The 25,291-nt window shown below is 39.0% G+C and overlaps 1 protein-coding gene and 3 non-coding genes across 4 annotated transcripts in view; 3 read left to right on the top strand and 1 right to left on the bottom strand.

The window, feature by feature from the left end:
- Positions 1 to 25,291, bottom strand: part of LOC124164419 (kelch-like protein diablo) — a 250,312-nt gene that overhangs the window by 125,300 nt on the left and 99,721 nt on the right. The gene's annotated exons all lie outside the window — the stretch shown is intronic.
- Trnam-cau lies at positions 17,679 to 17,750 on the top strand. The gene has a single exon. It is a non-coding gene; the product is annotated as a tRNA-Met (tRNA).
- Trnam-cau lies at positions 21,940 to 22,011 on the top strand. Its single transcript has one exon. It is a non-coding gene; the product is annotated as a tRNA-Met (tRNA).
- On the top strand, positions 23,236 to 23,308 carry Trnat-ugu. The gene has a single exon. It is a non-coding gene; the product is annotated as a tRNA-Thr (tRNA).

The raw sequence follows: 25,291 nt of genomic DNA, 5'->3' as shown, positions 1-25,291 counted from the left end.
ACTATGCATGCAGGGAAGATAAAGAGAAAAGAAGGTACACAAATGATGAAAAAAATATGACTATGAAAATAAGGAGCAAAAAATAATGCTTTTAGCAAAAAGTAAGGGGTAAAAAAGATTAGAACGCTGTTATGCAAACATGCCCACTGGTTTAAGGGGTCGGTACCCAGTACATAGGACGGCGTTGAAGGGTTAAAATTAACATTGTAGGCTTTAAAACAATAATCATGACACAATAGGAACAACCTGTTCAAGTCTGTACCACTAGCAAGTAAATAATGCCAGAAGGAACAAAGACTTTGCCGAGGGAGGTGAGGGGATGGAGCGGAAGTCTCTAGTATGTAGTGCGGGCCGTACCTCAGCGGCGCCGCGGTACGGGGTGGCGCCCTGGGGGGTGGATTGTATTACGACGGACGATATCTCGTAAACGCTTAGAGATAGGTAAAAACAAACAGAAATTCGGCCCTAAGACACTATAATTTCACGTTTTACATACGGAAAGTACGTTTTCCTCCTCAGTCCTCAGTACTTAGGGCCCTTGGGGCACGGGATGCCGTTATTTTAAAGTGACCAAATTTTAACGCGCGAATATAAACCTCATTAGGATCATTTGTAGACTAGGAAAATGTAAATTATCTCAATTCTGGAAAATAAGGGCCGGCTTAAATTGCCCAGTACCGCATAAGACAGCAAGAGAAACGAACAAGATTCATCGTAGTTGAAGACATAAAAAAACTACCACTACTCTCGAAAAGATGGAGAAGATAGCTAGGAACTCACTTCTTGCCAAAGACTTAGTAGTAATTATGGTACCGGTGTCGTGAAAAAAGACGTACAAATTATAAGACTACCACGAACGAAAAGTTAACACTCTCAGTTATGATTTTCTGAAAGTTTACGAAATTAAATGATAAGAAATTGAAATTCACAACATTTACAGCAAAAATCAGCCTAAACGACCTTTTCCTGGTATGGTTGCAGTATAATTGCTTGTCTCCTGGTTGTTGGATAATGTAGTTGGTATTCCGTTCGAAATACACAAAAAGTCACTGTAAACGTCACAACTAAACACAGAAAGTAAATATTGAGTATACAGAGAGCATAATAGCACAATGAAAATAAAATCGCACTTAGTTATTCTGAGCCCCTTTTCGATATGTGTAGTTACTCGCTTCCGAACAACAGTACAGATAATTTCCACGTGCCAGTAGGCCAAATAGTTATGTTTCAACCATTTAGTACCGTATTTACACGTGTAAGCCGCGCCCCCGTGTATCCCCCGTGTATTTTTGGGTCGGCTCGTGAGGAAAAAAACTTCCCAACGCTTTTTGGGTGAGGTCTAGTATAAGAACTCGTGATTCGTTGGTAAAGCGATGGAAGCGTTGAATAATTATGGAAGGTTACCCGGGATTTCCACCGAGTCTGGTTCTCCAACTCCATCTCGGCCGATGTTTCGATGGACGAGTTGTCCATCGCAGTGGCACCGACTCCATGGGGCCTGAGGGGGGCCGAGCCCCCTCAAAAATTCGTTATGGGTGTGAGGAAAAAATGTGCCAGGCTTGTCGATTTTCCCCGGAGTGTCCAGATATCGAGATTCGAGTTATCAGGGTTCCAATGTTGATCGTATGACTCTTTTAAAATGCTTAAAAAACTTTAAACTCACTACTTATAAAATTTCCCGGGGCAAGATCCTCGGTTTGGGGTCCCCAATAATTTTTGTAAGTCGGCGTCCCTTGTCCGTCGTCATTAGGGCATGATGCATCTACTCAATACAAAAATATAGAATTGAATAATGTTCGAAATATAATTCCTGCGAAGGTTTCCTAGTTTAAATGCTAAACTCTAGAGAAATAAACGATAAGAATTTGAGAGAAAGTGGAACGCGGCTTACATTAAAATTTGGAGGATACGTGTAAGCCGCGCACTCCCATTTTTTCACCGGCATTTCCGGAGAATAAGGTGCACGGCTTCCACGGGTAAATACGAGAGAAAAAGTAACAATAAACTCGACTGGGAGCATTTAAATAGGCCTAAAGACTTTGATGTAGCGTATACTCCGAAGAAAATCCATGCCACAGGGAAAGAGAGAGAGAGAAAGAGAGAGAGACGCGGCAGAGCTATGATGAGTCAGAGAGAAATGCATGAGGTGTGGAGGTAGCGAGTAGACAGGAGCGAAGCACCACGTACTGCAGCGACGCGACGTGAGTAAACACCCGCGTGGCGGTAAAAAGCGAGACGCCACGCGTTTTAGAGCGTAAAAGCGACTCTGCCTCGGAGGCGCAAGTGGGTGGGGAGTGTGCATGAATAAAAAAGGAGGCTTGATGCGTAGGCAGAAAGGAGAACTTGCCCGAAAAAGATGGAGGACCACTTCCTTTGAGGTTTGCCATCTTGTTGTCGAGTACTCTTTTTTCAGGGGGATACGGTCGGGTAGGAGGGGGGGGGGGAGATACTCCGTTACGGGGGTCGGATGGTTTTTGTTTTTTAATGTTCGAACATAAGAGAGGGGGAAAGTGGAGGGGAGCTGTTCATGCAGCGATGGCACGGCCCATCACGCATGTATATCCTCCAAATTATTCTTCACTATCTCCCAAGTGTCTTCCGCTCCACGAGCTTGCAATGCAGTTTCTTTCCCTTATAGATACTTCGTAAATTACTCCTTAGGGGTGTACTGTACACTGTTCACATACATCAGCCAGGCCCAGAACTAGGCCGGGGCATAAGGGACACGTGCCTCGGGCGGCAGATTTCAGGAGGGGGCAAAATTTTTAAAAGTTCATTTAAAAAAGCTATTTAATTTTACTAATTAAACTATTTAGCAATAATTATTAATTTTTAAATTATTCAACAATAATACGAATAAAACTTCTTAAAAGCAAGCATACGGTGTGTCATTTCAATTTACGCTTCTAAAAGCATAGCTTGCGGATGTATTATTTTTAGTGTTGGGGGAATGGGGAACAAGGGAGCGAGGAGTTATCAGGGGAGGGGGGCGGCAAATTGATCTTTGCCCCCTCCGGCAAAACTCCTAGTTCCGGGCCTGATACCGCCATAAAATTGGTAACTTTTTGAGGCATTTGGAATTATAACCAAGCCAACTAAGCTAACCAAGATACCGCAGAAAATGCCGCTCGGTGATCACAAAAAAGTTCTTCAGGCTGTTTTATACGGGGAGAGTCTTTGCGCTGGTTAACGCCAAAATAATTCGTTGAAATTGGAGAATGCGAGCTCTTAATTAGAGCAGGGGCTATTTTGCCTTCTCGTAAGCATACATTCTTGCATGCGTTCCAACAATTCACCACTTTACAGGACAAAGTTTTGACTGTGCCTTCGTGTATTAGATAGCAAAATGACGTGCCCCGTGTAACACGGCCTTTATGGACATTTCGTGTAATAAACCATAAGGGTGTAGCGTACATTGTTCCCCATTCATCAGCCGCAAACTACGTACCTTTTTGAGGCGTTTGGAATTATAACAATCTTTACCAAGATACCGTAGAAAATGCGGGTCGGAGAGCATAAAAGGATTCTTCAAATAGATATTTGTTCACAAATACAGGCTCAAAAAAGTTTGGCAAAAGCTACCTTTTATAACTAAATGGCTCATATGTTGAACATTTAGTACCTACGCTCACGTAAGTTGCAAAAATGTAGCCCTAAGATGCAACGAATGCTACCCAGAATGGAACACAGAAGTATGATTTAAATGAATCAGACGACTTAACTTGTATTGCCATTCATGTTATACTACAAGATCACGATATGGAAAATGACTAATTGGATATGGATGTTGACGAGAGTGGTTTGAACTATGATCTTAACACATGACGGAATTGGATGATTAGAAGTCTTAGGCAATACGATTATGCATTAAGCCCATTTGAATTATATGATACGAGAATAAGAGCGTAGACAAGGCCCAAAACGGCAAGACTACTCACTTTCCGCATGGAATGCTGCAGGGAAAACAGGCTAGGTGAAAACAATGCAACAAGCAGAGTGGTTCATTTAGACTATGTAACATGTAGATATTTAAAACCATTTTCCACGCTGAAGATGCTGAAGGATAATTAGCGATGAGCACGCAAAGAGATTTATACGAGCGAAAACTGAATCATGGTTTAGCCGAGGAGAAAACATTGTGCGATTCGGTGATCAGGGAATGAAAATAGATAATTATAAATGCTTCTAGAAAAGAGGTTTGATCGAAACAAGAATGTCCAAACTGTCTATCCTTCCTGAAAAATCTCAATTTATATCTAGCAACTGATAATTATTGGCCAACAATAGTTAGGTTTTACGAAGTTTAATCGCAAGTGCACACGAAGTACAAAATTTCAACAGTGAAAAATCTTATTTACCTTCGCCAGTATGTAAAAGCAGAACTCTCGTGTTATAATTTCAATGATTCGACCGACTCATGGGCATTAAATTCGAAAGGATTTAACGGAGTCTTTGAAATCCAACCCCATCGATGACTATAGGAAATGAATGACTATGATGACTGGTTGATATGTCTACGCTCAACTCGTGAGTGTTGGGATACACCAGGATTTCGTGGATTTGGTACAATGTTGAGCAATAAATTCGATAGGATTTGACCGACTCTTTGAACTTCAACCCCATCGATGGCAATAGAAAATGAATTACTAAGACGAAAAAATCTTTGAAATGTCTGCGCTTAACTCGTGGGAGTAGGAAAACGCCAGGATTTCATGGATTCGGTGTATTCTTGAACATGAAATTGGATGGTATCCAACCGAATATTTGATCTTCAACCCCATTCATAATAATAAAAATGAATGCTACGACGGATAGTTGAAATGTCTCCGCTTAACTCGTGGGAGTAGGAAAACACCAGGATTTCATGGATTCGGTCAAATATTGCACAATAAATAGGATAGGATTTAACTCTAACTCCGAAATCTAACCCCAGCGGTGATAATAGGAAATGAATTACTGCGACAGCTGGTTGAAGTGTATGGGCTCAGCTCGTGGATTCGATGAAGTCTTGAACAATAAATTGGATACGATTCGAGAGTCTTTGAAATCCAATCCCATCGATGATAGTAAGAAATGAACTTCTACGACGACTGGTTGGATTTCTCCACTTAACTCATAGATTTAGAAAAGCATCAGGATTTCGTGGATTTGATCAAATATTGAACTATAAATTGGATACGATTTTACCAAGTATTTGAACTCCAATCCTGTCGATGACAATAGAAGTTGAATTTCTACGACGGCAGTTTGAAATGCCTACACTTAACTCGTTGGAGTAGGAAAAACACCAAAAAGCTTGGGTCAACGATGACTCTCTCTACTCAAAGGGTTAGACTGTGCGGATATCAAATGCACCGCCCGACTCAAGCAGAGCGAGTCCTCTCGGACCCAGCGGGAACAATGCCCAAAGGAGACGCTACTGCCCCGTAATTAAAACCGTGAGAGAGAAGTGAAGGGGAGTTGAATAGGTGCATACGGAGAGGCGATTTTTTTAATTGGAAACTTTTAAAAGAGAGTCAGAGAAGAGGAGATGAAGAAAGACGCGGTATCAAACAAAAAAAAACGTACGTGCGTCTCCTTTTCCCCACTCCCCTCTCCCTCTTGGTTTCGTAATAAGATTCTCGAGATGAAATCCTGCGATCAAAGGACCAACAAGTGCTTCCTTTTGCGAGTACAAGAGAGTGAGGTAGAGAGAGAAAGAAGTGGGAAAAAATCTTATATATGTATAGTATATATATGATACGAGGAACCCCTATAGTACACTTCTTTTCCTCGGAAAAGAACCCCGCTTGTGATAAATTATGGAAAAGACTCGCCATATGAGACGCGGGACGATCGTTGCGAGGGAAAAAATTGAAGGAGGAGCGGCGAATCCCTTTGTGTTTTAGGAAGACGACGTGAAAGAGAGAGAGAGAGGAGAATTGCGTTCCGTTCTCGAAAAACAAGCGAAGTGCACTCGCCGCATAGAAGCTCGCGAGTATGTGACCGCTGCAGCTGACGGACGCACTGAGAAAGCAAGGCGAACGCTCTGAAAATGACATTGAGGAGGTAAATGAGGACGTTGCTGATGTGCAATCTGCCAGAGAAAATGGAATATTATGCCTTTAGGCCGGCTGATAGACGAAATAGAATTTCACACTCACTCCTGGGACCACTTATGTATTAGTTGACATTAGCCGCACCAACGACTTCCCTTTCTCTTCGTTTTTTCCTGATCTGAAGCTCCAACTTTTTCCAAATCAGATTTTAGTTGGTCCTACCACCTCTGTTTTCTTTTCTCAGCACATGGAAAAACCATCTAATTCTTCCGCCCTTAATTTCACCAATAACATCATTACATCTGTAGAGTTCTCTTTTCTCATCATTGAATTTTCATCTTCACCTCACTTGTTCATAAGTTGTTCCAAAAATCTCACATAAAACCTTATTATCGAATAATATCAATGATTTCTCGTCTGTCATGTTTAGTATCCACGTCTCTGACCCATAGATCGGTATAAGGCAGATTATTATTATGTACATTCTTATTTTAGTTTCATGGGATAGAAAATTAGAAGACAAAATATAATGAAAGATAATTTGCAATGTTCCACAAAACTTTTGTGGAAAATTGCAAATCATCTTTCATTATGAGTCAATTCCACTCAATCTCGCTTGATTCCTCGAATTTTATAGAAGACAAAGGCCTATGGCTTGCATGTAGGCATCTGTTTGCTAAGTTTAGTCTATTTTTAATCTCAGTTTCTTTTCTATTACCATACGAAATAATTACTCCTCCTGCGTATTTAAAGGTGTACGTCATCGAACTTATGTCCTATTTGTATGCTATAGGTATATCTATGGATAGCATATACCGACATCTACATATAGCATACAAATAGATGGACATCCATATGTACATTACAAAGGAAGGTCTTCTATACGTACACTACCCCCCTACTCATGGATAATAACGTGCGAGCCACTTCTAGGGTGTATGGCATGGGGTTAGCATGGTGTTTCTCCTCAAATTGCTCTCGGATACTTTCACGCTATCAGGGAAAAAGCATGCTAAAGAAACGGTGTTCAAATAGGGAATAAGGTGTATCATAAAGTACTTCCTTATCCGTTTATAATAATTCTTGAATACTTTCAACACATTTCTATATTTTTATTTGTTCGCGTTACACGTTATCTTTGAAGTTCCTTACACACGATGTCTCTTCTAGAAGACGTTAAACATGCTTCAGTTTTTAAAAATAACAATATGAAAGATACTCCTTGTAACGTATAGAGTAAACAAAAACAAAAATCAGGAAATTTTAATATCTCAAACTTCTTAGATTTTATTTTTATATTTTGCCTTCTTATGTTCCTGTTTTTGGTTTAGTAATGGATTTTACGGGTTTTTTAGACCTTTTTTTGCAGTTTAAAATGAAACAATGTGTGGAGTCGGTATAACTCGAGCGAGTAATCGATATGAAGAATCTAAATTTTTATGTCAAATTAAAGGGTAAACAGTGAAAGTTGAGATTGAGATAGTATTATTTTGTCAGAACCATTCAGCGTTTACAATGATACCTAATTTATTGCTGTAGATGAAGTATTACCGAAGCATATGAAGTTTATTATTAAAATGAGATATTGCAATATTTCCACTTATAGTTTTATATAAGTGGAATAATAAGAATAAAACTATAAGTGGAAATATTGCAATGTCTCATTTTAATAATAATACGAACTTCCACCACATCGTGCCTAACATTATACAAGATAAGCATACGAAGAATTACAGAAGAAGACCTTCCTGTAATAATATAAATGATCTTGCTAATGCAATTCACGTTCATATACAACGCTATACAAATAAGTTATTGCATCATGTTTATCACATCCCAAATTTACGAGGACTCAGGGGGTAATGTGAAAATTAAAGCTAAGCTAATATAATAGAGCTGGAGACATCGGGCCAGAATCACGAATAAGTAACGACTATGAACGAAGCTCTAGCCTCTGAAGCTCAAATTCTCAAAATTAGAATCATGCTTTGGAGTAAAATAAAAAAAATCACGAGGTGGCCTGTAGGGTAGGCATTAAGTAGATAAAAGGCTCCGACCACACGAAAAAACCCGATTCTGTGCACCGAAAATATGAATCCATCGAAAATCACAGGGCACGATTGGCCGCACAGGATTTTCCTGAGAGAGAGAGAGATGAAAGGGTTTCACGGAAGGATCGACGGAATGGATAGCGACCCCCACTCGTAAAGGGTTTATGTCACGAATGAGCGACACTCCAGATTGGCCGTTAGTGCAGAACGATTACGGACAAAAAGAGTACGGAATTGGGCATCACGTCGATGAACTCCTGCGCGAAACGTCATTAGATCATCTAGGACGAGGGTAGAGGCCGGCGGCATAAAAGGATTCGGCCGGTCCCTCACTTACAAAGGTGAATGAGGGGAGGATTTAGTGGGAGGAGAGCGCTTCCTACTTCAAGGAATCCTATTGAGTGGCGTCATATCCGGTTCACCTATCTTTCAACTGTCGATACACACGCCAATTAAATTTTCGAGGAGTGTGAATGTGGGTCCCCCGTAAGGTTTGGATATTTCCGCCACCCCACCGCGATTCTTCTTCGGAGAAAAAAACTAGCGTCCCCAATAGGATTCAAAATGTAGTGAGCCAAATTTAATTATATTTTCTTAATAAAAGAATGACAGATGGCCCCCAATCACGAAAACCTAGCGTCGTCGATAGGGTTCAAGCTGTATTCAGCTGTATTTCCTATTCAAAAGAATGAATTTCCTTCTGAAAAGATGGTCCGCAAATCAAGAAAACCTACATCCAATTATTTCTTTGGCGGAGAAATAATAAATTAAATATCACTTTAGTATTTACCATAGAGCGGTCAAGGCGGATTAAACACTCGATATTATGACCCCATGTAATTATAGATTCTTCATAAAAGAGTGAAAAAGATGGCCCACAAATCACGAAAACTTGCAAAAAATTATTTCTTTTTCGGAGGAATAATAAATTAAATAATTGTGGTCGTTGTTAAGGTTTAATTACTTTAATTTCAACGTTATGGTCAAGATAGAATACATTTTGTGCATTATCGCTCACAGAAGTTCAAGACAATTTGATGGTTTCACTCATGTGTTACCTTACAATGAGAGAATGCTCTCTTCTGCATTTATACAAACTTGGTCTAGATGCTATATGTAGTTATATTTTCTTAACAAAAGAGTAAAAGATGGGCCACAAATCGCGTAAACCTGCATCCAATAATTTATTTAGCGGAGATACAATAGTTGAAAATTATATCACACCTGAATTGGTTGAATTTAATTCCTGTAATCGTCATGTAACGGTAAAGATGGAATAAACGTTGGATATTACCGCTCGCAGAGGACCAAGACAGTATGGTGGTGTCACTTAAGTGTGACATGCATGGTATTTATTGATAAATTTGAGTTTAAGTCAAAAAGAATAACTCGATTATAATTTAAAGAAACATTAAACTGGGGATAGTGAATAAATAACATATTACAAGGTAGAATCCGGGAATAACTGATAGTGACATTTTCACTTGAATAATTATGACGTCGTCTTGAAAATTAACTCCAGATCAGGCTAAATGAAAAATTAAACTTTGTTTTTCTACGGAATATTTTTATTAGTACACTACCACGGTTTCGACACACCGCGTCATTCTGTGGAAAAACAAAGTTAAGCTTTTCATTCATAATGAGTAAATCCCATAAAGTATCGCCAGAAACTCCAGAACAAATTCCAGATCAGGCCTTGAAAATCGTTCAAATTATCTGGTCTAAAACACTTACGGCAGGGTGATAGCGATGATGGACAGATGACTGCTTTCTTAACTTATAACTTCGTGCATATATCTAACAGAAAGCTCTGTAAGGATGAACGGCACGTATGATCAAGAGGAAATGAAACGAAATGAGAAAAAATATCCATCACATGATTACGCTTTGGATCACCTGATCGAATCAATTAATCTTCAATACTTATTTCTGTATCCATCAAACTATATTTTGCCCCGTAATTATTCCTTAGAAGGGACGTAGATGTACCTATTGGAGCGATAAAAGAAGTCATCATTTTTGATCTCTAAATTTTTCTCGAGTTTTCTACCGCGTCAGTTGGGTTGTGGACAACAGTTTCGCTGCCTATCTGTGCACTAAAATGATGCTTCCACAAAAAATATTTATAAAGAACTGTTTGCTGCATATCACGTCTAAGTTGCTCATAAGAAGAGGATTTACAAACTTTTTTGGTGCTAAATACGCGAATAACATTATACGCTAATTTGATAAATATTAGATAAATTCTGGCTTATTCTACAAGTGGACTTCAGATATTTTCCTGCACACGGATAGCCAAGTAAAGGCCCGGGACAGAATTTTCTTGAAATTACGAAAAAACGCAGCACAAACCATATTATACCATACTAAGCTTAATTACGGTTAGCTTACTAAGCTGCTTAAGAACTCGAGTAAGCTTAAGTACATAAGTTACTCGGTAAGATATTATTTTAAAACTTTTTGGGCAGAAAGAACAGAACATTTTCAGCACTTGCCTTAATCTAAAATGAAAATATGTTTTCTATGAGGAAATACTGCAACGAAATTTTGAATGAGTTGTTCAGAATAATACTTTGTAAGGCCTTTCCTATATGCCTCGAAAATATCAAGGGTATTCAACGCTTTTAAAACAAGTGATTCGTCGTGGAAGAAGACTGGTTGAGTGGTAGTGATGCGTCCCCTTAAGCACTCCACCGTAACGGCACGATATGCATCATGAGAATGTTATCCGCTTCGATCCCATTTTTCGTTTGTGTACACTTGTGTTTGGGGGAGGGGGGGAGGGTAGTTTGATGTTCCTCCCCCTCGAGTGTATGAGCTCGCTCTGCCCATATATATATCGGCACTGCGTTCGCGGACTGCTGCTCGCCGGCGAATAGAAGGGATGCCGCCCGTGACGCGGAGCATGTCGGCAGGCGGCGCGGCGGCAATTGACGAGGGGTGGAATACCAGAATGCGGCCGGCCGCTCTCGATTGTTAGCCGCGAAGACAATCGGCGACATGAGGGATGGTCGAGGGAAAAACCGCTCGGACATCGGCGGGATGTGAACGGGCGATTCACAATGCGGGGATGGTATATATAACAAGGCGAGACGGGCAGCGGATAGCGACGAAGCGGGAGATGACGAGGAAAAGTTCCTGGGTAAGGGACTATCGAGTATTTATTGATTCCATCAGGGGATGTTAAAATCTGAATCACACGATCATTTTCTCCGTCCCTCACGAGCGACATCTCCATCGATCGTTCCAATGATGGCGGAGAAATGGCCGCTTCACACCATCATTTTCCGCGATGGCTCAAGGGATGGAAATCACATACCTTTTTCCATCACTCGACACCCGATATAGCACCTACCAGGATTTATTTAATAGCAAAAAGATCATCCCCTTAACTATTATTTTATTACAGCTTTTTTGTTGATAGAATAGAAATTTTTGACACCTGGGGGTCATGTTTGTACCACCTTGCCGACTTCGCTGCCGTAATACTGTAATCTGTAATACTGTCTGTAAAAAAAGGAAGACACCTGAGTTTGAGGAGCTCTCTCGTCCAAAAAGAAAAAAAAAACAATTAAAAGGCAACAAGAAACAAAATTGAGATCGTTTATTTATACTTAGGATTATAAGGATTATCAAATTCTCTGCCCTGGAGCATTTCTTGCACTTAATATTTTGCAAATAAATACCCGTTTTTTGAGCTTAAATTCACGTTGCCCGAATTTGAACGCTTGATCATAGCTGCAAATTATTGATTCCAATAACTTGCAGCTGGAATCAATAGCTTGCATCATAGCTGCAAGTTATTGATTCTAATAACTTGCAGCTATAATGTCAGGAAACAGTTTTCTGATTGCTTGCAGAAAATAAATTTTTACACCACAAAAATTAAAAAAGTTTTTATAATCAACGAAAAATCTGCTAACTTTCAAGAGAATCATAATGGTTTTCTCTTGTATCTTATCAATTGAATGTTAAAATGTGAGTGAAAATCTAATTAATGTGCAAATTCGTGAGTTAAAAAAAGCGTTGACTATAGGCCGCTTCAGTGCATACACTAAAGAGTTCCTCGCCACCAACTAATTACCCTCAGCCGAGGTCCAACAATTTGATAAAGTGAGTATTAAGCTATGAGATAAATTCAGACACGGGAAAGGAAACCCTTTTTGTAATACTTGCACTTTCATTCTTCTCCTCGGAATAAGTTCTCTTCCTATTCATCTCATTCACAACCCTAAAGCCTCCCTGCAGACGCATGAAAACCTTGCTGATATTTGTGCATCTTTTACAGATTTCGAGTCGATTTTCCTTATTTATAATTATTATTTTCATTTATTTATAACTCTAAGGACAACAGGAAGCGAATTGAATGAGCAAAGGAGGCGTTCATAATCAGGAAGGATCTCCTAAGAGGATCGTTATGGAAGAGTTTAAAGAAAGGGTTAGTGAAGAGTTTGATCTGGAGTGTAGCTCTCTAAGGTGCGGAAACGTGGACAACGAGGAAGGAAGACGAGAGAAGATTGGAGGCATTCGAGATGTAGGTATAGAGATGAATGGAGAAGGTGAAATGGACGAAGAGGAGGGGAAAGGACGAAGTGCTGGACATGGTGGGTGAGGATAGAAAGCTTTTAGATGAGATACGGAGGAGACAGAAGGTTTGGATTGAGAGAGTACTCAGCGGGGAGGGGATGTTAAAACGGTGTTAGAGGGTACAATGGTAGATAAATGACACGAGGGAGGGGAAGGAAGAGAATAGGATTTTTAGATAGATTGAAAGGGAGTGGGCCTTATTGTGGATTGAAGAAGGCAGTGCTGGAAGCAAAGGGAGGCTCCCGGACTGCTTCTTTAGCACTCCATGGAAACCTACCTTAATCGGTATAATACTATAATAATTATTTATAACTCTATCATTTATTCACATACCTATGTTTCCTATGTTCACAAACCAGCCAACTTCCTCACTCATATAGCTATCTTGCTATATACTAGCCCAAGATGGACTCTACCCCGACATATACAAATAAACCTTCAGGTTGGACCGCTGATGAGAATTTGGAAGTGCGAATGCGAAAAAATTAGACTGAAGAAAAGGTGAACTCAACCACGCCTAACACGGGACAGGTTTCAATGCCTCCAAAAAAAAAAAGAGTGTAAAAACGAAGGAAATGCGGTGCCCAAATACCGCAGGAAATATGATATCGCTCGAACGACCAAATTAGTCGCCCATCCTCGCCACTCAATTACGGAGCCAAATCCACTGAAGGGGAGATCAACTGACAACCGCACTGGTTGGGGATGCAAGGTTCGGAGGAATTGGCAAAGGGTTATGGGATAATGGGAGAGAGATGACGTTACACTCAACCCATCACATGTACCTCCACCCCCAAGTCAGAGGCGTACTAGCCAGGACGAGGTGTTGAAGGGGGGTGGGCACCTCCCGGGAATCTACATCTACATACTACCCCGCAAGCTGTCTAAAAAGGCTTGTGGCAGGGGGTGTTAGAACGCGGGGTGTCTACATGTAAAAAGCAAATACAAAATTAAAATGACAAGCATTTATTAATGTGCTTTTCGAAAAAAACGAATTCCCGTATCTATCCGTTCGGCTACATATCTCTCTTAATTTATCGCTTCTTTCGGACCTGGAAATATTGTGGGGCTCTAAGATGATGTTCCCCGTATCGCTAATAAAGATATCTATTCCCAATTGTTCAAACAATCTATGGCTAGCGCGCAGTCTCCGAGTCTCTGGCGAATCCCAGCCGAATTCGCTTAATATCTGGGTTACGCTGTCTGTACGTCCTTGGAAGTTTTTGACGAATTGTAAAGTGGCAGCATTCGCAACAAGGGGGGTGGAACCCCATCTCTGGGGAAAATGCGAACATTTTTATCTCTAGAAATCACATTTTGTGCTATTTTGGCACTTAAAATTACACAATTGTTGGGTTTCTTCGGGAAGCTATTTTGATTAAACACACTAGACTATAAAATAAGAGAGTAAAATATTTTTACATTTGTTAAAAACCTTTTAGTGAGGCATGGGCAATGACAGCAGCGGAGAAAGCAAAGATAGAGGCCTTCGAAATGTGGTGCTACAGAAGAATGATGAGGATCAAATGGATCGACCGGGTTAGTAATGGGGAAGTCCTAACAAGAATGGGAGAGAAGAGAAGCCTCATGAAAACCTTAATAAAAAGACGAAGCAACCTTATAGGCCACATCTTGAGACATGATGACCTGATGAAGACAATCATCAAAGGACAAGTAGATGGCAAGAACGGAAAAGGAAGGTCTCAAATATATGGAACAGGTAAAGAAAGATGTGTAAATGAAGAAATTCGTAGGTGTGAAAAGATAGCTAATAGGAGAATTGATTGGAGAGCTGCGTTAAACCAATCTTAGGATTCTTGACCAGTGATGATGATGAAAAAACTTTTGGGCTACGTCGCCGCGTAAAAAATATACGTTTTTTTTTTAACTAACAAAAATAGAACCCGCGAAAGCTTAAACGAAGGCATAAAATCGTTTCAGGCTCGATTTTGAGGAAGTTCGATGTATCCATGATAAAATAAAATCCTTGAAAATCACACAATATTTTGAAACTATGTTCGGTTGTTGAGTTTTGTATTGAAAGTGTGGAAATTACCATTTGTGTTATTTAACGAAGAATTAAGAATATTTTTAGTTTGATAATTTAATGTTTTTCTAGCATAATTTAATTGGTTTTAGGGGGGGCTCGTACCCCATGTGTTCCCTTGTGGCTACGCCACTTCCCCCATTACCTGTAACCGAGAGCCAAAACCCACCGCTAACCCACGCGATTCTCCCATCCACGCCCCCACGTTGAGAGGACAAGCCCTCTACAGGACTCACGCATATGGAACGAGGAAATCGTCCCTTTCCAAATCTCCCCCTTGGCCAACTAACACTCTCGCTATTCCAACCCGGGGAACGGATTTAGCGGCGAGAGGAGGTAGGGGAAAGGCCACTCGAGCATATCTGTCCGTGACTGATGCGTTCGAGTGGCCATTGTTGAGCGTCAAGTCCGGCTGCGAAAGAAGGTATTTTCGCGGGCGTTAAAAGCTCGGGTGCTCAACGTCACGGCCAAAGGGACCCTGAGTGATGTCCCCACGGTTCATCATCGCCAAGTCTCCCCCCAACCTCGCCCCCCTGATCCGATTGGTGGTTTGAAGTGCCAATCGTCCAATCGAGGGATTTTCCACGGTTTGAGGTAGCCGATATAGAGGGAAGCTATGGGAATCCCTCAGACTAGGTGGTCGCCAAGTGTGGGAACATGAAAAAGCGTATCAAATTTGAAATTACTGCTGATTTTGAATAAATATAACCAGAGTTATATTCTAGTGGACGCCATTAAATTAGAAAGTTTAATAAGCAGTAGATCACTGTAAATTTTTAAATTTAAACTAAGACTTGCATGTTGTTGTAAAATGTTATTTAACTAAAAAAGCAAGATTATCAAATTAGGGCTATAAAACTACAAATTCCATAGAAAGGAAAGCTGTTGAATGGCCTAAATACGAGATTGTTGGAAATAATTCAACGCTGAAAGTATAAAAAAACTACGATATTTTTATTTCATGCCTTATATAGATTCATCTCAATTTCTGCTGCTGAAAAGCATATTCGAAGTGATTCACATTTGAAATTGTCACTGACCCTGAATCATTATTACCAGTGTAATACTCTATCCTCCTAAATTTTAAATATTTAGATCGCATGAGGAATACTTATTAATTCAATAAAGCAATCACGTGGATTTTATTAGGGTTATGCACCTTTAAATTCCCTAAAAGAAGAGCTGTTCAGAAGTATAAATATGTATTAGGTGGAAATTATTCAACACTGAAAGTATGAAACAATTTCCGATTTTTAAAATTTTATGTCATTGATAGATAAATCTAAATTTTTTTGCTGTAGTAATAGGGGATAGAAGGTGTTCGGCCTGCGTCAATCTTATTAGAATCATCAAAAACTAACCGTGACAATATGCCATTGGGGATCCGCGTTATAAAAAATGTACTTCTGAGGGGCGCAACAGGGTATCCCTTCAATGCATAGGGATTGTTTCCAAGCTCTTAAGACGTCACTGGTAACAAAATGAATTAACATATTGACCATCTTAATATATGCAATCTCATACCCGCTCCGTGAAGAGAAAAGAGGGACCAGAAACTAGATAAAATCGAAGTACAAAAATCAGGAAGTTCTTCGTAAGACAAAAATTGCAAAGGAAAATTTAAAAATTAAAGGTGTATGCATTCGAAACAAAATGCTTTTTAACGCAGGATTTCCAAACAATAAAAGTTTATCCCAATAGTTAATTGATGTTTTATAAACTTAATTTTCAATCCCCTATTTTTATAATTGTGAAGAAATTGTAATCCTTAGAACCATTCAAATATACAGGCCGCTATACATGGCGAATGATCATGCGAATGAAATATACAGGCCGTTATACACGGTGAATGATCATGCGAATGAAATCATTCACCGTGTATAAAGGAAAAATTCGCGAATGAACCATCATGCGCATGATCATTCAGTGAAAATTAGAACATGTGCTATTTTTCTCGCATGATCTTGTGAATGATCACATGATCATTCAGTAAGACCATTCGCATAATCATTCACCGTGTATAGTGGTCTTTAAGGCCGTTTTACACGGTACACGGCATTGCGCAATCTGACGCACGTCCGAAGGCGCAATCAATTGCATCGTGTAAAGCGGTGAATTGCTAGAACATATGCGAGAATGCGTGGATGCGAGACGGCAAAATAGCCCCTGTTCTAATATCGTTCATGCATTCGCGCAATTCCACGCCGTTTTAGAACTTAATGTAGCTCTAATCTGCGCAATTCCGTGCCCCGAGTAAAACGGCCTATAGACCAGTCAATTCATACCAATTATGACTCACCCCGCGTAAAAATGCAATTTTCAAGTTACCAGTAGGTACCTCTTCGTCACGCGCCAGACGTCTCATATTTATCCGTAATGTCCCTTAAAAGATGTGGATTAGAAGTAAAAAGAATCATTGGTTGATCCACATTAAAGTTTTATATTTTGACATTAACAAAACTCATCCGATTGTAGTGCATAGGCCTGGTAAGACTTTGTAGAAATTCTGAAAAGTAACTTTAACAATATTTGTAACAGCAATCAGTTACTTTTTAAAATTTCAACTGTAACTAGACACTTCTTTAAATTGTAATCTTGACTAGTTATTTTTTTTTCATTGTAACTGTAAATATGTATTACTTTTTAAAACCGTAACTCGTTCTCATAATTGATTCTGGTTTTTGAAAATTAACAGTGACTGAACAAAGTTACATCTTGATCTCTCCATTCTATAGGGGTTTTCACCGCGTTTGTTGTGTTTTAGTGACAACGAACGCGGTGAAAACCCGAATAGAAGGGAAAGATCGTCTAATCAAAGCCGCGAAAATCTTCGAACCTACAAAGTTACATCTTGTTGCAACTTTACCCATTTCTAGATCCATCAAAGTCCACATAACTCTGTCAGGACAATTGTAAGGTAGGTACGCTGGTCATAGTTGGCACAAAATAAGTAGCAGAGTGGCGCAGTGGAAGCGTGCTGGGCCCATAACCCAGAGGTCCGTGGATCGAAACCACGCTCTGCTATCTATTTATTTTGTTTCTCATGACCTTTGCCTCAACGATCACTTTTTCGTTTAACATTTATACCTGTAGCACAAACTCTATGTGGCAAAAATATTAATGTTTTAGGATGCTTTTAAAAAGCCTATGCCAATCCTTACGTGAACCCCATCATAATTCCTCTTACAGGCAAAGTAACTTTTTATCACCACCTCATTGAATCATGAGAGAAACCGAAATCCACTCCTCCAAACGGCCACTTCTTCTGATGTTCATACGTAATGAGTTCCAAATATATAACGAACGAAATCGCCGCAATATTTTTCAACGTCTCGTCCTTGGCTAGCGTGGTCACCCCACCCCTTTTATTTTCAATTACTTTTACATGGTCAATGATAAGCATTTTCCTTCTTCAAATAGGACATATTAAGGCTCCTCCTCAAAGTATCACTACTGCTATCCATGTTCATTATGTACGAATCTTTTTTTCCTCTGTCCTCAACAGTTAATTGCTTAGGAAATGAAAATCTTATTCTTTGACAACTCTTAATTAACGTCATTTATTTCTTTGACATCATATATTTGAAAAGTTAACTAACCAAATAATTAATACTTAATAACTCGGTTATAAAAAAATTGGATAAAACGGCGTCGGTGAAACGTGATTACTCCCTCAGGTTACTGAGATAAAAATTTTAACCGAGTTTTATAAGACAAAGACAGCTGAGAACATTATCCCTGCTGCGGAGGCTAAACCTAAGAGAGATTTTACCATTAGAAATACCATTTCATCATTAGGGGCGGCAGTGGCTTAACTAGGAATATGCTTTGGGGGGGTGGGAGTACATGGGGGGCGACCCCCCCGCCAAACAACGGGGATTCCCGGAAAATTTTTGAAAAATGACATGCCTAGGAATACATTTTACATAATTTTATCACTTACAATTTAGTTTTAAGCAGATTCAGTTACTGTAAATCAAAACTAGACAATTGTTTTAAATAATTTTCTTTATTTCACTGAGGGGGGGGGGATCTATCCCCTTATCCCCCCATGGTTACACCACTGCCGGGCGGCATGGTATCCTTGAAACTGAGCACGGCTTGATGACGTGTGGGAGGAGGAATATGGCTTTGCCAGCGCTGTAATCGACCCAGCGTGCTACCCTGCGCGTCATGTATCAGGGACCCATTTCGTTTGTCATTTGGAGATTTGAGCTACAGGGGTTGCCTGGTCGGAATCGTCGCTGTCTGACCTCCTCCTGTGCCGGCATCAACTCTCCCGTTGCACATAAACAAAGGCCTCTGTTCCAGAGGGCGGTGGTTGACCTCCCGGGGAGGTACTGTCTTCGGCTCCGTCCCGTGGTTTGACACTCCCGACAAAGGCAAGACTATCACAAGCACTGGGGCGAAGGATGGGGTCGGATATGCGACCAGGAGGAGAGCAATAGCAAACCCAGGCGCCAGGTAGGCATTGGTAAAGGGAAGGTCACCAGTATTGTTCCTCGACCCCAACCCTTCCATGGTAAAAGCAATCGTTGCTATGGGCTGTCGGAAAAATATCTTGGTGGATGCGATTCATATGATAGTATTCTAACCGATTAATAGGATAGTTTCCTTCATCAAAGAAAACGAAAGGCATTGATTAAGATTCGTTACCCACCATTAGTGTATTCATAATATACAAATTATTTGGTTTTAGAAGCCCCAGTTTAGACGAATGTCACTGGTCAATTATAACCTTATTTGAAAAAGGCCAGGTTGGCGGACATGCTATGCCACTCCACGTGACGTCACCGGGACCTAGATTCAATACGAGTTGTCAGGAGTTTTACATCGTCTCAGATTATCAATGCATGCATGTGGCACAGAGCTCAGGGAAACATTTCTTAATAATCACCTATTAAAATTGCTTATGGTCGGAAAGTTTCCTTCGTTTGATAGGATATTAATAATCCTTTAATTTAAGCCAAGCGCTACCTGCTAGCAGGGTACTCTGCTAACTGCTATCAGCCTGCTTCGTAGCGGCGCTCATAGCCTCGCACCAAGGTGGCCTCACACAGCGGCAACTGAAACCAGAATGACGTTACACGGGCTTTTCCCAACATTCCTACTTAGTCGTCGCGTTTTCGCGCGCTTGGAAATTTTCACTTTTCATTTAATCGCGAAAAATAGATATCGTCATTTAAAAATCTAAAAGCGTGAAATAAGCACTACAGGAGTAATAATCCTTCGAATTAGGCAATCAAAAAATAAGGAAACCACCTTGACTTTCATCAAATCATTTGGACCCATTAACGAGCCAGAGATATATTTTTGCTTTCCCGATGAATAAAATGGATAATGAATGAATATTCTTCGTAAGGTAAAGTGATAATATGGTATATCAGACGGTACAAGGATTTTTAATACCGTCCCATTATCATTGCGCTCGTTTTGTATTGCGAAGTATCCTTGTGCCCCTCCAGAAAAAAATCCTGGATACGTACTTGCTTGTCCCCCCACCCCACAAAGAAATCCTGGGTAACGTTAAGAGCAGGGGCGGATTCCGCCCCTGCTCTTAACGTTACCGAGGACTGCTATTCTACATGATGGCTCCTTTTCTACTAGTTTTTTTCATAAAATGTTAGTCATTGTACAGTCACAAAAGCAAAGTATGAAAAATTCATACCATTTCCCACAAAATCAATGCAAAAACCTAAATCTAGCCTATAATATAATTATGTATTTTTTCTAAAAAAGAAGAATTATTATACTATATGTACTACTCTCTGATATTATTTACAAATAATATCTCCGTCCCCACCTTGTATACAACTTATAAGCTAGAAAATGATTGATTTTTTATTTGGCCCCTACCCAAATATGTTTTGTCTTCTCCATTCTTAATAAGAGCATACACTGATTTCATAACTCAATACACCTCCTTAGGCACAAGACCTCTAACGCAGTCCTCGTCTTAGTTATTAAGAAATTTCCGGCGAAGCATGACAAGAGCTCGTGGATAGAGTAAGAAAAAACTAAATAGGTAATATGTATGGATGAATTTTTGCATTAAAGTAGACAAATATGTATTCTGCGAGACTATTCCCCTTTCGGTGAAAATATTTTTTCCGTCTTAAAAAAAATCAGCCTCGAACTCTAGAACCACTACAACTCACCCTTCGTGCCACACACGTACTATACCTCGGTCAAATACTCATCTCAAATCTTGTCTTATCTCTGTTTTTTAACTCTGGTCTTCCCTGTCGTAACTTATAAAAATATCCTCTGCCTCTGTTAAAAAAACTATTCAATTATTACCTCAGAGTTTGAGCTTACGCCAATAAATTATAATTCATTTTTATGGCACGTTTCTCTTCATCCTAATTTTTACTGTTTTTTCTCATTATGCACTAAGAGTAATTTTACTTCATTGTAGTAATTTTATTTCTCATCACCCAGAGTATTAGACCAGGTATATTTTTCTTGTTCGAGCAGCAATTGTTGTATGTATTTGTATATGCTCTTATGGGGAAACTTAGAGTATAAATAAACTTTATTCACTCATATTCGGCATATACCAGAGCAAGTAGTTCAAAACTCCACCGCCATGTAAATGTGTTCACCCCAAGGCACCAACTGCATCAATTCAAGGTGATGAGCCCTGTAATCGCAGTACAAACGCTACGAGGAAATGAAAAACTTGAAATGTAATCATTTGAGTCTTTCACTGCTACACTAGCCAACCATATTTGACTTTCCCTGCCTACTATTTAAGAAAATACATTTTTTTTTCAAGGTACGCGTCCCTTTTTGTCTTACGCTTAACTCTTATATTTATCTCTAATCCCCTTTAAAATTTGATTATTATAATTTAATGTATTATAAGCTGATCTATTGTACAGATTTTTAAATTAGGATCAACAAAACTCATTGATTGTAGTGCACAAGTTTCGTGTGAATTTAAAAAAAACAACAGAAAAAGTACTTTAACTGTATTTGTAACTGCAACCAGTTACTTTAAAATTTCGACTGACACTACCAAGTTAGTTTTTAAAATTGCAACTGGTAGGTACGCGTAACTGATTCCAATTCTTTAGAAGTAAGTAACTGAGAAAGAGCCCAGTTACATCTGTTGGGTACTTTATCAATCTCAATAACTATAAATGTCGACAAAGCTCATTCAGGTGAAGTTAAATACGTTGGGTATTGAATACGTAACACTCTTCAATCAAGCAGAGTGGCGCAGTGGAAGCGTGCTGGGCCCATAACCCAGAGGTCCGTGGATCGAAACCACGCTCTGCTATGTATATTCATGTTTTGTTTCTTATGACCCATGCTTCATCGATCGCTTTTTCTCATGACCTTTATCACAGTTACACTATCTACATGGCACCAGTATTAATTTTCTTATTATTCAAACTTTTGTTTGAAGATCAATTTCATCACTGCGATATTCGATAATTTTACGGAATAAATACAAATTAATTTATTTTACCACACTAAAATTCCAGCTTTCACAACCATTTTTGGCTCTAAGCGTGCGGTGAAATGCGTCTAGGAACACTTCAATTTTTTTACACTAAACACGAGGGTTACCCATTCAACATTATAGAATAAAGATAATATTTCTTCAGAGTCTATAAATTTAACAAATTATTAGAGGAAAACATTCAACATGACAGCGATATTGGAATACCAAGAGATATTATTGCTATCGTCATGAGATGAAGTAGAAATTAGCATAAACTCGAGAATTTTCTATTTACCGATCGATTTCTAAGTAAAAACGCCACTAAGAGCATTTGGAAAATTAATGATATTAAGGGTTCCATAGAATATTGCAAAAAACTTCACTTTACGTAGCAATTGCGTTTTTTTATGTTCAGTAACGTAGGGTTGAAAAAACTACATTTAACTTCAAAAAAATAAAGCAATCTGGGTGAAGAACAAACGGCCACCATCTCCTAACTCCAAGATATTCTCCTCTCTTCCTCCAACAATGAGATCCATGCCTGCGAAAAACTAATGCTTTCTCGAATTCACTAATGTTAAGTATGACGTTGTCACACGTTCGTGTTGTCAAACAGCATGGGAATAGGCGGAATAGGGTTGGTGACGTCAGAATTAAGCAGCCAATCAGAGCACGTTTTTTCTTCCTCAGTGTTGATACAAAAAAATGTAAATTTATTGGCTTATATTATTTAGACAAAGTAACAAAACTACGTTTTGCGTTAAGATTGTCATTTTCATGATACAATCTTTCTCTGGAAAAATATTTGTCGCTAAATTCCGACCCTTGCAAATACTCTATTGATGACGCACAATGTTTCCGGGAAGATAGCCTGCGCGCCATAGAGTTTCCGCCGAACCGAGCCAAGGTATACATACGACCGCGGCCAAGATAAAGAGAAGATTGCAGTGTAGCAATCGCTTCATGACGTGACGTCGCATCCGCCGCGAGACCAAGGTCAAAGCCGTCACAGCACGATCGTGTCGTGTCGCACATTTTACGCATCTCCTATATGGCGCCTCCTTAGCTCAGTGGTTAGAGCACTGGTCTTGTAAACCAGGGGTCGAGAGTTCAATTCTCTCAGGAGGCAATATTTTTAATCATATTAAATTGCAGTGGCTACAACTGCATTTTCGATAGATTCACAAAACCAGCTCTAGAACTTCCTCACGACGTTTTTTTATTTAATTTAATTTGCAACTTGCACTGGAAAACAATAATCCAGGTAGTCTTATCTCCACTCATTTTTGAAATCGTTACAATTCATACATTTACATGAGATACTATGCAATCCTTTGAACCATTTTTGATTTTTCAAATATTTTGATAGAGTGAATTCATATGGGAAAGACATGGGAGGAGATAAATTCACATAAAGTACTACAGTTGCCATAGTAATGACGTACTGGGTAAGGTATTTAGTTCCGAGTTTCATAACACGTTTCGTAGAATATAATGGAGTTATTTATAGCAATTTTAATATCAGATAATGACATAAAATTAGACTTTATAGGATAACAGTGGAATCTATCTTAGAAAAACATCGTGTTATTATCCGAATGTATAAAATTACAGAACTGCAACAATTAATTTATCGACCGCTATTCAAGATTACTCATGGTTTGAAACAAAAAATGACAACCTCCAACAATTGTCAACCCACAAGTAGTAAAATTGTAGTATATTCAAATTACATGCATCAATATAATTGGGGCCTACCTCCAATATAAATTCCAATATTTGAGGCGGAGAAATAATCGAACAGTGAATAACTAGACGTTGATTACGAAGAATAAACTTTATAATTCGGATTTAATTGCTCACAAATGGCAATGAACAGCGACATTTTAGTACGATTCTTCTCTGTAAAACACATTTTCCAGTTGAGAAGACAGATATAGACGATTAGAAATAAGCGATTAGCGTTACCAAACTTTACCATACGATAGCATCATCTTCTAATAGGTAGCTAAAAATGAGAAATTATCAGAGAGAAGACTCTTGATATCCTAATCAGATGCACATATATGAAAATGTTTTCAAGATATCGACACATATAAAGATTGTCATGATTTAAACACAGAAAAATGGCAACCACTAACACTCACTACTCTCTAAGAAAAATTCTAGAATCATATTGGAAGTATACATGCATTAATATCGATAAAAGGGGAGCCTGATTCCGAAGCTGTTGTTATAATGACGAAATAAGGCCAAAAAATAAAATTTTCAGTGGAGAAGACAGATATTGATGGTATGAAATGAGCGATTAGCGTTACCAAACCTATTATCATATGATAACAAAAACCATCTTATTCTAACTAAAAATGACAACTTATCAGAGAGTGGACTCTTGATATCCTAATCAGATGTATACAGATAAAAAATTTACAAAATATCGACAAAAATAAGGATTTTCATGATTTAAACTCAGAAAAATGGCAACCACTAGCATCCACTACTCTCTAAAAAAACTCTCGAATAATGTTGGAAGTATACATGCATTAATATCGATAAAAGGGGAGCCAGATTCCGAAGCTGTTGTTATGACGACGAAATATGGCCAAAAAAAAATTTTCAGTGGAGAAGACAAGATGTTGATGGTATGAAATGAGCGATTAGCGTTACCAAACCTATTATCGTATGATAACAAAAACCATCTTATACTAACTAAAAATGACAACTTACCAGAGAGTAGACTCATGATATCCTAATCAGATGTATATAGATAAAAAAATTTACAAAATATCGACAAAAATAAGGATTTTCATGATTTAAACTCAGAAAAATGGCAACCACTAGCATCCACTACTCTCTAAAAAAAACTCTCGAATCATGTTGGAAGTATACATGCATTAATATCGATAAAAGGGGAGCCTGATTCCGAAGCTGTTGTTATGGCGACGAAATATGACCAAAAAATAAAATAAATATACTTGGCGCTATAGGACGAATATGCGTCGCCATATTTCAATCGGGAGAAAAATGTCACGTGCTCGCCATGGGATGTCGGGCGCTCATCAATCACCATTTCATTACTTATACCCCAAGACATTCCCTCGCCCCTCCAACT

This window comes from Ischnura elegans, chromosome 8 (assembly GCF_921293095.1).
Source record: "Ischnura elegans chromosome 8, ioIscEleg1.1, whole genome shotgun sequence".
Lineage (NCBI taxonomy): Eukaryota > Metazoa > Arthropoda > Insecta > Odonata > Coenagrionidae > Ischnura > Ischnura elegans.
This window is presented reverse-complemented; position numbering and strand designations above follow the sequence as displayed.